Here is a 13261-nt window from a genome sequence, read left to right as displayed (position 1 = left end):
ATATATGCCTCTTGTGATTGGCTCACCAGATATGTCTAGCTGGCTCCCAGTAGTGCATTGCTGTTCTAGAGATAGCTTTAAGCCCTTTACAGGGGTTAAACCCATAGTAATATGCAATAAACAGTACAATACAATAATAAAATGTTCTATTTTTTTTATTTTATTTGTATGTCCCTTTAATAAATGAAGTTGCTTTATTCAAAACTAGGTATATAGCAAAATCTACATAAGAAAAGAAGGAAACACAGATACCCAGTATTCAGATTAAAGCATTATAGGGACATTACAATCTAAATACATTTTATAATCAAAACATATGATATTCCCTAACTCCCTCTAACCATGGGTGCTTCCATCTTCAAATCTTTCTCTCACTACATTCCAGTGCTGACCTGTTTGCACATGTGCAGTAACTCTCCTTCAGATACCTGCAGTGTAACCTCGGTTCTATAATGACAGCACTCACAATAAAATGTATTTAGTGCTTACTGTCCCTTTAAGGCAGAAATGCAACGTATATATAGTTAATTTCCCAGATGCATGTATACCTAATTTTACCTTACTTTATATAATTGTATCATTAACATTTTTAAAATTTATTTTTAAAATATCATTAGTTCAATCCTTATATTTCCATTTCTTCCTGATGTTGGAAAAAGGGGAACAGCCATTTTTTGTGTTAACAAAGCAATCACAAACAAGTCAAACACTGCTGAGATAGTTAACTTAAATGAGATTTGATCTTTATTTCCCACAATGACACCTGAAACGGGGTTAAGGGAATCCATGTCTGTGTTTTGCAATTAGATAGAGTGTTAAACAATTTTAATACCATATCTATATGAGCATATATGGGTATATTGGGCATGTTTGATCAATTATGTTTTTTATACTTTTTTAATTCATTGTTCATTAAATTAGGAAAGCCTTGTTTTATGTTTTTACATGATTTTCATAAAAAGTCAATACAAAATCAAGAAGAACAGGATATTAATTTCCATAAGAATAAAGTGGCCACAAATTATCTAATTATCTAAAATAGCAATTAACCCCATTACCTGACGATCCAAAATTTGAAAACACCTGGCAAAAACATATATAAGTTAATTTCAATGACTTTCCTAATGGATTGGAAATAATGTTGTCTCTATAAGGTCTTGCAGCCTTGAACGTAGCATAATATATTTATTTCAGAAAAGAAAGAGTATTGTATTAAAGAGTAATACAACACCCTTAGCCCACAGATATATTTATCTTCACACTATTCCCAGCATCTCTAATGTAATTATCTCCAGCTCACCCCCTCCCTTTAAATTTTGTTTAATCCCTTGTTTAATTTTCCTGACTTCTGTCTTTTTCCTTACAACCCAGAAATGATTTATTTCCTCTTGGTCAGGCTATAAATATTCTCTTTGTACTGCCAGTTTATATTTTCATATCCCTAATTGTAACTACAATTCTCAGACATCCCAGCCGGCAAGACTGTAATGTTACCATGACTGTATTATTTTTAATTCTGATTAAGCTTGTTAACAATGGACAGTCTAGCTTTTCTATTACTTAAAATGTTTACTTAAAAACAATATACAGTATGTGCTTGTTTCCCTTTTTTTGGCCTGCACCAGATTCTCTACTAACTAAATCTTATGCAATGCTAAAGATAAGACAACTTCAGAGATATAGGGGGAGCATTGTTACTGTGGGCCTTGAATGTTAGGGTCAGGACTTTGGGGCCGATTTACCAACCCCCGTATGCAGTTGTTTCCACGCAAGCCTTCAGGCTCGCCGGAAACAGGAGTTAAGAAGCAGCAGTCTTAAGACCGCTGCTCCTTAACTCGTCCGCCACTTCTGAGGCGGAGAACAGCAATCAGCCCGATCGAATACGATCGGGCTGATTAACACCCCCTGCTAGGGGTGGTATTGCTCAAGCATTTCACTAGAAATGCTTGTGCAATGATAAATGCCGTGCAGCGGACTTGATCCGCTACGGTGGATCATGTCCGTCCACAAATTGTTAAATCGGCCCCTTTGTGTTTTATTTTGGAGGCAAGAGGAAGCCAGTGAAGGGACTGGCAGAGAGGTGCAGCAGATAAGGAGCAACGTGTAAGGAAGATCAGCTTGGCAGAGGCATTTATTATGGATTATAGATCGATAGATATAAAATGTTTGCAATTAAAAATAACATTTTTAATGAGTGAAGAATAAAACTATTTATATATTTAAAATAAAAAAGTGGCCTTCCTGTTACTTCAAAGTGTTGTATAAATGTGTATGTATGTATGTGTGCCCATAAATATGTACACATACATGCACATATAATTATACACACACACACATATAAATATATATAATTATATATACACCTTGTCCTATGCTATAAACATATTTTACAAATAATATATAACATTTAATAATTATATCTATCTATCTATCTATCTATATATATATATATATATATATATATATATATATATATACACACACACACACATATTAGCCACTTTATTCGGTACAGCCCTACTGTGCACACAGATGTTTTGTTCCACTATGTTGCACGTCACGTGGCCACAGTTTTGGTATAAATACAGCAGAGCAATCTTCCTTCTATCAGTTAAGTGTACAAACTGCAGTGAAAATGGGGAAGAGCAGTGATCTAATGGACTTTGAACGTGGCATGATAGTAGGTGCAAGACGTGCTGGATAAACCGTATCTGAAACGACAGTACTCCTAAACTTTTCGTGTACCACAGTTTCAAGGGTGTATTGAGGATGATGCAATGAACAAAAAACATCCAGTCAGTGGCAGCCCTGTGGAAGAAAAACACTTGTTGATGAGAGAGGTCAGAGGAGGATGGCTAGACTTGTGCAAGCAAACAGACAGGCCACAGCTTTGCAAATCACATCAGAATTCAACTTTGGTGCGGAAAAAAACATATAACTATGCACCACTAGGCGAACCTTGTCGCGGATGGGTTACAACAGCCGGCGGCCATGTCAGGTGCTGTTGTTATCAGAGAAGAACAAGAGAACACACCTTCTGTGGGCACAACAACACCAGCACTGGACCATCGAAGACTGGAAAAAGGTCGCTTGGTGTGACAAGTCGAAGTTCCTAGTGCGTAATGTTCATGGCAAGCTCCGAATTTGGTGAAATCAGCATGAATCCATGGACCCCTCAAAGTGGAAGTTAGAATATTGCGTGCGTGTTTACGTATTCCCCCATAGAAGTCAATGGAGGAAAAAAAGTGGAAAAACAAACTGATCACATATTCTCATGTGCGCTAACCCAACATTAAAATATGAATATTGCATATTCCAATATTCTTTACATAGAAGAATATTTTCTATTTATTCATAAAAACATACTGTATGTCTACATATATCTGATGTTTATTTGTACAATATATATCTATACCTATATATATGCATGATTATATATAGGTATAGAAATATACAGATATATATATATAGGAATATGTATTTACAAATAAATATAACATTCTCCTATGTGCACAACATTGGAATGACAAATATATACAGTACATACACAGTGTAATACTTTATTAAATTTGAATATTGCATAAATATGATTTTTCATGTTTTCATTTTCTTAACTGCAAAGGGCTCCAATGCACTTTTATATATGTCTATATATGTATACATATGTATTAATGTGTTTATATGTACACATTTATAAACATATATTAAATATATATATATATATATATATATATATATATATACATACACAGGCATACCTCGTTTTTTGCGCTTCGCTTTATTGCACTTTGCAGATATTGCTCTTTTTACAGATTGAAGATTTTTGGCAACCATTTGTCGAGCAAGTCTATTGCTCCATTTTCCAACATATACAGATATAAACACATAAATACACATGTATGTATGTATATATATATATATATATATATATATACACACAACCACACCACACTGACTTTTTTTTTCTAACACCTGAGATCTCATTTCTTTGAGCCCTTATAACTTTTGTCTGCAATATTGTTTTAAAATATAATATAATATTTTTATTAGGCAGTGTTATTATGAGTGTAACTGTACCTTGTAATGTATTTTTGATGTGTTTTGTGCAACTGTTTTGTTTTGTGAAACAGTTAACCAGAGCTCTAAAGACGGTAATCATCCTAGCGTAAATTGCGATTGCCCTCAAGCGATCGCATTTACATTCAACTCGTTATACAAGCGGTAAGCCCAATGAGCACAAACACCTGCAATAAACCCCTTATTGCTCATGCACAAATGTTTGCGCTCCACTCATAATGTGGCCCTGAACATTGTTTCCTCTCTGTTGGTCTGCTCCATATTTTCTACTTAGGAATCTTAAGCAATGCTAAAGGTACATAAAACATATTTTCAGAAATAAAGTTTTGTAAGAAACAAACCATTTACTAGCGTTTTCCAATTATTTAAACAAATTTGAAGGTTCTTTTGATATTAAATGAAATCTCTTTATAAATACTCCAGTGCAGTGAAAGTAAGAAGGTAAAACAAAACTACTTGCATATGCATAAATATGCAGAATGCCTGACCACTAAATAGCACTGTCAAAATTGTTAATATATTGGGGCCTATCTATCAAGCTCCGTACAGAGCTCGATGCCCTGTGTTTCTGGCGAGCAGACATATGATAAATAGGCCTCATTGTGTGATTTTACCTGTTTATGGGTGTGTATGTGGTTTAGTTCCATATCAAAAGATAGTTCAGAGCACTGGGGAGTTTGGAAGTGGAATTAAATCAACTTAAAAATAGCTTTAAAAATATCTCAACCTTTTGGCAGTGTAACTGCAGATCTACCCAGGCTGAAGAAATATATATGCTTTGCATTGATTAAAGGGATAGTATAGTCAAAACAAAACTTTCATGATTCAAATAGAGTATGCAATTTTAAGCAACTTTCTAATTTACTCCTATTTTCAATTTTTATTTGTTCTCTTAGGTATCTTTATTTAATAACACCATCTTATAAAAATTATTAAATGCTTTGATAACTACGGCGGATCAATCTTGCAACAATTACGACGGGGAATTCCAGCGTATTTTCAGTTGACACTTTGATAAACAGGTCCCTTAATGTTTTACTATTGAAATGTAATCCTGACTAAGCACCCTGGTCAATGACTACCTGGCAGTGAGAGTGCAGATACTTGTGGGATATATATATATATATATATAAATATATATATATATATATATATATATATATCTTAGCAAAAATCCATCAGATATGTATAGACATATGTGTTTATGAATAAATAGAGCATATTCTGCTATGTGAAGAACATTGGAATGTAAAATATTAATATTTCATGTTTGGTTAGCGCACTTGAGAATATGCGATCGTGTTGAGTAGGGTGTTAAGTTTTTTTACACTTTTTTTGCTCCTTTGACTTCAATGTGGGGCATAGGTTATCGCGTGCTATATCCTAAATTCAACTTTTTTGCAAAAACCTTACTTGTGGCGCAGAAAATTAAATGAGAAAATAAAAAAGTATAAAAAAGTAAAAAACAAAACATTCTGAGCAAACATACTCAGTACAGCCATCATGCCTATATACATATGGGGCCAAATTAAACCCCTGTTTCCGTGTGAGCCTTCAGGAGTTAAGAAGCAGCGATTACGATCGGGTTGATTGACAGCCCCTACTAGCGGCCGCAAATCTGCAGGGGGTGGCATTGCACAAGCAGTTCACCAGAACTGCTTGTGCAATGTTTAAATTCTGTTGGCATTTAGCGATGTCGGGCGGACATGATTCGCTACAGCAAATCATGTCCGCCCGCCATTTGAAAATTCGGCCCATGGAATTCAGTTTGTCTATAACACTTATCAGGATGGTTAAATTCACACATGTATATTATTATTTTCCTTAGACACAAAGTGACACCATTTTGCCCTATTTTTGTGCATTACCATATCTCTTTTTTATGCATAAGTTTTGAACAAAGTTCAGCAGTGGTAAAATGAAAATTAGTGCAGTGTAAAAAAAAGCACAAATTATCGGTTACTGAATCCCATTGATTTCTGTGGAAGTTGATAATAGCAAACTGTGGCCGATATTTAGGAAGCGTTAAGTGATAAAAAAATTACTATGTAAAGTGCCAATTGGTGTTACATGACTTAAAGGGACAGTCTACACCAGAATTTTTATTGTTTTAAAAGATAGTTAATCCCTTTTTTACCCATTCCCCAGTTTTGCATAACCAGCACAGTTATAATAATATACTTTTAACCTCTGTGATTATCTTGTATCTAAGCCTATGCAGACTGCCCCTTTATTTCAGTCCTTTTGACAGACTTGTAGTTTAGCCAATCAGTGCCTGCTCCCAGATAACTTCACGTGCACGAGCACATTGTTATCTATATGAAATACGTGAACTAACACCCTCTAGTGGTGAAAACCTGTTAAAATGCATTCTGAAAAGAGGTGGCCTTCAAGGTCTAAGAAATTAGCATATGAACCTCCTAGGTTAAGCTTTCAACTAAGAATACCAAGCGAACAAAGCAAAATTGGTGATAAAAGTAAATTGGAAAATTGTTTAAAATTACATGCTCTATCTGAATCATGAAAGTTTATTTTGGCCTAGACTGTCCCTTTAACACTTAATGGCAGATGATAATTATCTGCAAGTTGGCAACTATCTACATGTATGAAACGTGTAGAACCTATAAAGATTGCTGCACCCTTTCAGACCAGGACCTAAGAAGAGAGAATTAAAAAAGGTGGTTTAAGACATTAAATGTTATCAGACCAATGTAAACGTAGAATACATATGTTATAATATATATTGTATAAAGAGATCGTCCTTAGCCAATATATATAGTGCTGCGGAATCTGTTGGCACTCTACAAATAACCGATAATAATAATAATATGTGCCAGTAGGAATCAATAACATAAGTTATGAGATTTGAGACAACCAAGGAGTTTAACATAATGACTCAAGGTTTCCTACTTATGGAACATATTATTCCTACACCTCTAAAATGTGCAAGACTACAAGGTGTAAAGTTACCTAAATAGACAGTGATCAGAAGCAATTATTACCCCATCAAGAAATGCATTAGATGTTGAAATTAGGTGTTATGGACTCGACAGGATTCAACAGAGTATGTAACTTGAACATTTTGTTTAAAACTGCAGGTGTATTTAATTAACATGATATAAATACTGTTTTGTCAGGTGCATGATTGCTTTTTGGAAATGATACATGGAAATCTCTAAAATACTGTAATTACAATTAGCTTTGCCTTTTCTCTGTTAGATTATTTACTATACCAGTATATATATTTTTTATGAAATATATAGGTCATTGTTTTGATTCTATGTGTGTCTAATTTTAAATAATGGGAAATAATAATTCCCAAATGGTCACCCTTGGATTTTTTTTTTGTCTTAAATGTATATTTCTATAATATGTAAATATTAGATTCTATCCATATCTATGTCTCTGTTATTTTTTCCAATCCCTTCAGTTTTTAGCCAATTTTGACCCAGTGCTTCAAGGCATTTTTAGAGTGTTTTATTAATTTATTAATTTTTTGCAAACACCTATTTTATTGGTTTTTTTCTGTGAGTTTTTTTAAATTTTTAAATGTATATTATTTTTTAATGTGTGTGTATATATATATATATATATATATATATATACATATATAAATATATATATATATATATATATATATATACATACAGTGTAGTGTACCACTATTATGCCCCTTTAAAATCAGGTATTTTAAGGTCAACTATGACTATTAACTGGTCTTCATTGTCATGGTGATTTATTCTACTAATTCTTTATTTTCTCAGCATGGCCTGGAGGTCTCTATATTACTCATATCCTAAAACATTGCTTTAGTTCCTTTAGTCACCCCACACTCCATATTTTCTGGCATGTTCTTAAAAAGACACATTTTTTCCCCTCACATAATGATATACTCCTCCACCCTTCCTTAAAACTGTCTTTTTAATAAATTGTATCCAGATATGACAATATCAGACTTGTTTATTTTTTTTAATACCAAAACCAGTTACTAGAAACATTTTTCGAACTGTAGCAAACATGTTCTATATTAATATTAATATACTGTATATCTATAGATATATATTAATATAGAACATATTTGCACAGTGCTCTTGCAATATGGAAACGTGAAAACATGATAGCAATATTGTGAAATATGAATATTGCGATTGAAAATGCCCATTCCCATCATAATTTAAATATGAATATTGAGAACACGCAAACGCAATCTTAAAATAAGTAAAAAAAAATGCCAGAGTACACAATAGAGGATTAGTACATTCACGTTTACAGTATACATACATGTTGTAACATTATACAATACAGGTACAAATCCCCAAATCCGGAATTCCAAAATCTAAATTTATTCTGAAATCCAAACGTTTGAATTAATACTTTAAAAAAATTTTTTTAGCAAGAATTACTATTTTTCCCCGCTTGTAAGTCACAATCTTCTTCGCCTGTGGCTTTGGTTTGTTTTTTAGTCTTCTAAAATGCAAATAATAGTCTATATTTATTTAAAACAACAAATATTACCTTTCTGATTACAGTACTTTACTATCTTTCTGAATGTACTATGGGTCTATTAATGAAGCAGCGGATGCTGCTTTCGACCCTCTGCGCTTCAGTTCTGACTGAAGCTGAAGTTAAGAAGGAGCAGTCCTAAGACCTCTGAGGTGGGGGACAGCAATCAGCCCGATCGAATACGATCGGGTTGATTGACACCCCCTGCTACTGGGCGATTGGCCGCGAATCTGCAGGGGGCGGTATTGCACCAGCTGTTCACCTACATAAATAGACCCCTATGTATACAAAAGTATTAAAAATCATATACAACTATCTTTAAGTTGCATGTATAAGCTGTATTATGACTTGTAAATATTGCCTTAATGACATAAGATATTGCTTACACTTGGTCCCATCCCCTCTCTAAACTGTCACATTTTAAAGATACAAATGTTCCAAAATCCAAACCTTACTGTTCCCAAACAGTTTGGATAAAGGGTCTTCTACCCCCCAGCTCCTATAGTTTTAATAGGAAGTGTTTTTATTTCTTTGTCGTTGCTAACAAAGTTGATCACAGACATGATGAATATATAGAAGTTCTAGGGGGAGTTTATTGGGCATCCCATGGGAGTAACCTGTATTTTAATGGGAAACATCACCGTGGGTTTCTAATATTCAAAGCACTGTCCTCCATGTTAGCTATACCTTTTCAGCCATATCAGTCTCACCTGTTTTTCTGTGGCGATATTTCCCAGTGTAACAAATCTAGTGAATGTACTGTGAAACTGAATATACATATGCATAATTTGAAATGTTACTACGCAAACATTTTATTATATTTTTGCTAATGCACAGACTAGACGCTTTAAAGACAGCCCCCAATGCCTACATTGCACGTCAGTGGCGATGCCGGCGGACTTTTACTGAAGTTGTGATCCTCATTATATCCTATTGGAGACACATGGAAACTCGTTAGCACAACAAGGTTTAGGCAATTTTTTTTTAATTTATAGACAGACCGACGGACTGCTAGCCTGGTAAATTCAAACAGGCAATTTCTCATTAGTCGATGTTTGGAATCTCAAGGCCAGAAAGAGAAGCGCTCTATGAGAAACAAACAGCAGCTCAGTAGCTTGTTCTATGGCGAGTTACCACCTAGTAGCAGCCTCTTTTAGTCCAATTGTGCTTTTCACAGAGGAGAACTTTCCTGAAGTATATCAGTCTGTTCCTGCCTAGTAAGGCCAGTCCAGCCCTGAAATACCAGGCAATTCTCCTCTGAACAAGGAACATGGTAACCCCAGAGGTCCAACCAGTGGCGGAGCTAATGAACAGTGGGTCCTGGTGAAAGATTTTTTTTGGGCCCCCCCTATAAAAAAGGTAACTCGATGGTGCATCTGCATACCCACGGATGTAATCACACACACACACATATACGTTCCCGTGGATATACACAAACACACATATTAATATTTAGTTTATAATAAATGTTAATCTATAACATTTATAAAATTACAAGAAGCTGTTAATAAAATAATTATTATAAATACACACACACAATCATATACACACACAGACAGACATACTCAACTACAAATGAATAGACACACTTATCTACACACATACACATATAGACACACTTATCCACACAGACACACACTCATCTACACATACACACTCATCTACACGCACACACACACATCTACACACACACACACACACACACACACACTCATCTACACACATACACAGACCTACTCATCTATACACACAGCCACACTCTGCTACACACACATGCACTTAATCATCTACACATACGCACACACACATATACACACACATACAGTACATACACACACTGACACACTCACCTACGCACACACACACACACTCACTCATCTACACACATACACAGACCTACTCATCTACACACACAGACACACTTATCTACACACACATGTACTTAATCATCTTCACATACACACACATATACAAACACATATAGTACTTACACACACTGACATACTCATCTACACACACACTTCATACATATCTTCCAGTCAAGTTACCATCAAATAAAAACTTGTTCCATAATACATTGTAAAGTAATATGAAGTTACAGTAGATGACATACTGGCCTTATACATCTGACAGTAGTTTGTTAATTTCTACAATGATTCTAAATCTGAATTAAAGTTATAGTAAATCCTAGCATTTTTGAAACAATAGGATTTACCAGTGGAACAAATAAAGAGGACTTTCAGTCATGAAGTATAAAATAGCTGGCATTGTGCCGGATAGCTAGCATGCTATTCACTAAAATCACCTCAGTGATAAAATAGAGTTCTCCTGTGGGCTGCCTGAGGTGCTCAGCACAGCATATGCTACAGATAAAGGAACTTTCAGCATGAAGTATTTTATACTTCATGACTAAAATTCCCCTTTATTTGTTGCACTGGTAAATCCTAGCGATCACAAACGCTAGAATTTACTATCACTTTAATCTTGCTCCACAGTAACTGAGTATATGTAAGACATATTATTGCTCTGTTAAGTCTACAAATGTTTACATTCCTAGTGATTATATATATATATATATATATATATATATATATATATATACCGTCCTTTATCAGCTATATTTAACAGTTGGCACCCTGGCAGCTGTTATTGTGGTGAGAGTGCTCCTTTCTCTTATAAGATTTATCGAGTCCACGGATTCAGCCATACTTGTGGGATACTCTCCTTCCCTACAGGAAGTGGCAAAGAGAGCACCCACAGCAGAGCTGTCTTTATAGCTCCTCCCTTAGCTCTGCCCCCCAGTCATTCTCTTTGCCTGCTTAACTGCTAGGAAGGGTAAAGTGAGTGTGGTGACAAAAATCTTAGTTTTTATTTTCTCAAGCAAAAGTTTGTTATTTTAAATGGTACCGGTGTGTACTATTTACTCTCTGGCAGAAAAGGGATGAAGATTTCTGCAAGGAGGATGATGATCTTAGCATTTTGTAACTAAGATCCACTGCTGTTCTCATAAGGGCTGAAGAGTACAGGAAAACTTCAGTTGGGGGAATAGTTTGCAGGCTAAACTGCATTAAGGTATGTTCAGTCTATTTTTTTCTAGACAGACTGTATTATTTCTAAAAAAGGCTGGCAATATCATGAGGGAAAGGTAAGCTGTATTCAGTAAAAGAGGAATCCAAGTTTGCATAAAGGGCTCATAGTTACTAGTTTAAGAAACACTCTGTGGTGTTTCTTTTAGGCCCCATAACATCGAGTGAGGTGGGAGGGGCCTATTTTCAGTTGCACAGTTTATTTACCTCAGAAGCATCCAGCTACTTCTCCAGAGATTCCTGATGTATTTGAGGGCTGTAAAGAGGTTTTTTTCCCCACAAATCGTTCCTAAAGGGCAGGTAGGCACCACAGCAGAGCTGTGGCAAGGTGCTGAACGTTATTTTACCGGTTTTGAAGTTTTTTCAATCCTGTTTTTACATTAAGGGGTTAATTGTTTATTTGTATAGTGGTGCAAAGTTACTAAGGCTTTATGATGCTACTGTAAAAATTTTGTTTTGTTTACTGCTTTTTTACACTGTTTTGCAGAGTTTGTGCAGCTTTTTTTCTCTTAAAGGCACAGTACCGTTTTTGTTTAAAGTGTTATTTTCTTTGATTAAAGTGTTTTCCAAGCTTGTTTTTTTCATTACTAACCTGTTTAGCATGTCTGACACCAAGGAAAATCCTTGTTCTATGTGTCTAGAAGCCATTGTTGAACCCCCTCTTAGAATGTGTCCCACTTGCACTAATATGTCTATAAATTATAAAGAGCATATTTTAGCACTTAAAAATATTGCATATAGATGATTCTCAGTTAGAAGGAAATGAGGGTTTAGCATCTAGCTCTCCCCAAGTGTCACAACCAGTAACGCCCGCACAAGTGACGCCAAGTACCTCTAATGCGTCAAATTCATTTACTTTACAAGACATGGCCATACTTATGAATAAAACCCTCACATAGGTTTTCTCTAAACTGCCTGGTTTACAAGGAAAGCGTGACAGCTCTGACACTTTAGTAGCCGTATCCGATATACCCTCACAATGTTCTGAAGTAGGGGTAAGGGATTTGTTATCTGAGGGAAAGACTTCTGATTCAGGAAAGACGCTCCCTTAGACAGATTCTGATATGACGGCCTTTAAATTTAAGCTTGAACACCTCCGCTTATTGCTCAAGGAGGTATTAGCTATTTTAGACGATTGTGACCCTATAGTGGTCCCAGAGAAATTGTGTAAAATGGACAGATACTTAGAGGTTCCTGTTTACACTGATGTTTTTCCAGTCCCTAAGAGGATTGTGACTATTGTTACTAAGGAGTGGGATAGACCAGGTATTCCGTTCGCTCCCCCTCCTGTTTTTAAGAAAATGTTTCCCATATCTGACACCATACAGGACTCGTGGCAGACTGTTCCTAAGGTGGAGGGAGCTATTTCTACTCTTGCTAAGCGTACAACCATACCTATCGAAGACAGTTGTGCTTTCAAAGATCCTATTGATAAAAAAATTAGAGGGTCTCCTAAAGAAAATTTTTGTTCATCAAGGTTTTCTTCTCCAACCTATTGCATGCATTGTTCCTGTAACTACTGTAGGTGCTTTCTGGTTTGAGGCTCTAGAAGAGGCTCTCCAGGTGGAGACTCCATTAGAGGATATTATGGATAG

The sequence above is a fragment of the Bombina bombina genome, chromosome 5, assembly GCF_027579735.1.
Source record: "Bombina bombina isolate aBomBom1 chromosome 5, aBomBom1.pri, whole genome shotgun sequence".
Classification (NCBI taxonomy): Eukaryota; Metazoa; Chordata; class Amphibia; order Anura; family Bombinatoridae; genus Bombina; species Bombina bombina.
This window is presented reverse-complemented; position numbering follows the sequence as displayed.